A 3,811-nucleotide genomic window follows, 5' to 3' on the forward strand; every position below is an offset into this window, starting at 1 on the left:
CCTCAATGCCGGAGTTAACAAGCTCCACAATTCAATGTTCATATTTAAATAACCTTAGAGTGCAAGAAAGATCAACACGACTAAACCAAGTACTAACACAGCATGCACACTGTCACCTTCACGCTATGTAGGAGGAAATAGATCACATCAATACAATCATAGCAATAGTTAACTTCACAATCTACAAGAGATCATGATCATAGCATACGCCAAGTACTAACACGGATGCACACACTGTCACCATTACACCGTGTAGGAGGAATAAAACTACTTTAATAACATTGCTAGAGTAGCACATAGATAAATTGTGATACAAAACACATTGCAATCATAAAGTGTAATGACCTTGGATCGGGTAGGATCCTAAGTCCCTGTGATTAACATGCTAGTCCCTGGATCATAAGCTAGCACTCACAGCCGATGAAATACCATGTAAAACACAATGTCATTATTACACGAATCGAATAAATCCAGAGTTTAATTTATTACAACTTTGCATAGCTCAAGGCTAGCTCAAATAAAAGCAACGGAAAACTTAAGATAAATTGAGTCCATCAACGCCACAGGCTCATTGAGTGTAGACCCGCGATCCTAGCGCACCTTTCTTCAACCTTCGTATTCTGCACATGAGTGCAGCCAAAAACATTTGGTCAATACTTTGAATGTATGGCAAATTACACCAAGAAGGAGAAAATTGGCTAAATCTACATGTAGGCAGACAAGAGGAGGCTTGAGGTTTATTTGCGTAAAGCCAATTTTTACTTAGTAAAGAGAGAAAATCTTTTACCCTACTTTGCAAAATTTTGATAAATAAAATTGGCCGAGTGGAGCACATGGATATTACACACCAAGTGTCCAAATCAACCTAACACTTGGATATGACACACCAAGTCCCGAGCACTTGGATATTACACACCAAGGCCCCAAAACCCACCTATGAACGATATTACACACGCCATAGGGTTTTGAAAATTCCTTTGAAAAAGAGAGAGGAAATCCTTCAGAGGCTCCATCCTTCAGATGCTCACAATTGTCCTGTTACCGTGGACACGGCTGATCGATCAGATTAACACTCTCGAGAGGTTGCGCTCTTTACCCACAATTCACAACCAAGCCCTTTTGCCAAAATTCTTCATCTTCATTAAGGCCAGGACGAGGTCACGACGAAGCTTTTCCTTAGTAGCCCCTCCACCTTCCGGATCCGCCCGTGCCCAAAATACCTCCCAATGGCGGTACCCAGGTGAGGTTTCCCACTAAGTACTTAGCCAAGACAGAGCCCATATTGTATTGTGGTTGCACTGGAAGCTTCTGACATCTGGAACGTGGCAGACTTCTTTGATCCTGGGCGGCAGTCCTCCACCAATCTCCACACTCGTTGTCCCGCCAAAACCATTCCGCCCAGAAGAAAACTTAGTTTTATTTTGAAGGAGGATTTTGGGAGAAAAGTTGCGCTCATAAACAGAGCTCAAGTACTTAGAAAAATTTCTTGTTTCAAACCCCTTTCGATATTTACGTAGCATAAGCATAGCACTTAGAAAAATTTAGGCATTCCTATGGGCGGGATATCAAGTGGAATTGTTTCTAAGTATAACTCTACTCATGGTAATCTACAAAAATCACGTGACTTGCAAAATTTTCACCAAGTAAAATCTACCAAAACATCCTACACATGCATACTAATCATTTGAAGGAAAAAGACATGCATAGTAGAAAACTTGGGACAACATGAACAAAGGTGTAACTTGCCTTGATCCGAACAGCACTCTAAGCAATATTCCTCCTCAGCAGCACTCGCGCACTCCGCACAATCTATCGCAAAGGTAAAAAAAATAGCTTCAATGAATAACGAATGCAACAATAATGTTTCACACTATATGCATGCATGCAATTATGATATAATGATAAAATACTTCAAATTCGACCAAAATATAATGCATCAAGTCTAACATGCAGGGGACATCCCAACATTGATTTTCAACATGTATTAATTAAATAAGATTTATATTATATGTTCAAATTGAGGTTTAAGATTCAATATTACAAACGTGATAATTAGTTGCTTATAATTCGAAAATTCCAACTTCAAGGTGTAGATAATAAAATTCTGAAACTAACGCAAAAAGAATTGATCAAAACGGAGTTACGGTTATTTAATTATGATTTTCGAAAGTATTCAGATTTTGTTGTTTTTACGTAGGGACGTGGCGCGTCTCGGAACATCCGATCTTGATCTGATGGTTGTGGCGCTCCTCGGCTTCAGCTTCGGCTGGACTTCAGCTGGCGGCTCGGCTCGGCTTCAGCTTGGCTTTGGCGACGACGGAAAGTAACATGCTAATATACTAAGTTCAATTTTTAACTGATAAAACCAAATATTCTATAATTTGCAAAATTAATATCAGTGGATAGAGGATTTGATTTCGAATTCAACGCAGAAAACAAAATCTAAAACGAAGCTCTAGATTTGAAGATATAAAATTCTAAAGTTTTGGCTGGAGTAGGAGCTAGCTCATGTGACGAATCTGATCGATTGGATCGATCGTACCATACGTGAGAAATAAGAAAAAGAACAACGTTGCAGAACGTACTGCTACTGGTTCTACGTACAAATACAGCTATGCTACTGTCCTCGGAGCGTTACCAGATGGACGAAGACGGAGATGAACGTGGTGGTCGGGTGTGGAAGGCGACGGTGTACTGGTGCTTTCCGGCTTGGCGAAGACCTTGACGGGGTTCTCCTCTCCTTGGTGGTGCCGCGTGCGTCGATGGAATCTATCGTAGTCGTCCTGAGCAGCTTCTATTCCCGGCTGGAGTCAGCGAAGTCCGGCGAAACTCCGGTGGCTTCGCCTGCGTGTTCTTGTGGTTCTGCGGAAGGGGAAAAAGATTAGGAGGATGAGGTTGAGCAATTTGTGAAGCTTAGACAGAGAAGGGCGGAGCGGGGAGTCCTGGAACCTCGTCTTCAAGCTCGCGACGGCGGAACTCCGGCGAGATCGGAACGGGCTCTCTGGTGGTCTAGGGTTTGTGATTTTTAGAAAAACGGAGAGGGGCCGATGCGGGAGTATATATGGAGGAGTTTTCGTGGAGTAGGGTGCACGGATTCGAACGGAATCGGGCCGATTTTTCTGGGATTTTCGAGTCGGTTTGAGTCTCGTATTGATGTTGAACTCGTGCAGGAGGTTGAAGATGATACGTGGGCCCAGCTGTCAGCGTTGGAGGAAAAAAAAGAAAAATAAAAGAAGAGATAGGGAGCTGGTCTCCGCTGCCTAGCTGGCCGGCCTGGCCGATCGGTCGCGCGCGTGCGCGTACGCGGAGGACGGTGGCTCTGTTTGGTAAGTGTGATTCAATCGTTCCTTTTCTTTTGTCTTTTCTTTTATTTGTTTCTTATCTCCTATGAGCTTTATAAATTTGAAAAGAGTAAACAAAAATCAGATAAAAGTCTGCGAAAATAAATCATTTATTTAGATTTCAGCCCTAAGCATCATTATGGAGTAATTTGGAAATTAAATATGCAAATTTTAAAATAGTATGCCATGATGATATGATGCAACTATTAACATCCTTAATTGTAAAATTTGGGATGTTACAAACCTACCCCCCTAAGAAGAATCTCGTCCTCGAGATTTAGGTTGGCTAGCAAATAGGTATGGGTATTCTGTCTTCAAATCTTCTTCACGTTCCCACGTAGCTTCTTCCTCTGAATGGTGGTTCCATTGAACTTTGCAAAATTTAATGGTCTTAGTTCGAGTAAACCTTTCAGCCGTTTCTAGAATTTTAACGGGCTTCTCCTCATAAGTGAGATCGCTTTCCAACTGAA

The 3,811-nt window shown here is 41.8% G+C and overlaps 1 long non-coding RNA gene across 2 annotated transcripts; it reads right to left on the reverse strand.

Moving 5' to 3' along the window:
- Nucleotides 1-426: 426 nt before the first annotated feature.
- Nucleotides 427-3,122, reverse strand: LOC139830512 (uncharacterized). 2 transcript variants are annotated; one of them, XR_011742757.1, is made up of 4 exons: nt 2,950-3,122; nt 2,639-2,862; nt 1,747-1,809; nt 427-620 (listed from the first exon to the last, which is right to left on the reverse strand). It is a non-coding gene; the product is annotated as an uncharacterized lncRNA (long non-coding RNA). The 2 variants fall into 2 exon arrangements; XR_011742756.1 differs by lacking the exon at nt 2,950-3,122 and having other exon boundaries at nt 2,639-2,900.
- Nucleotides 3,123-3,811: the final 689 nt, after the last annotated feature.

The sequence above is a fragment of the Lolium perenne genome, chromosome 4 (genome assembly GCF_019359855.2).
Source record: "Lolium perenne isolate Kyuss_39 chromosome 4, Kyuss_2.0, whole genome shotgun sequence".
Classification (NCBI taxonomy): Eukaryota; Viridiplantae; Streptophyta; class Magnoliopsida; order Poales; family Poaceae; genus Lolium; species Lolium perenne.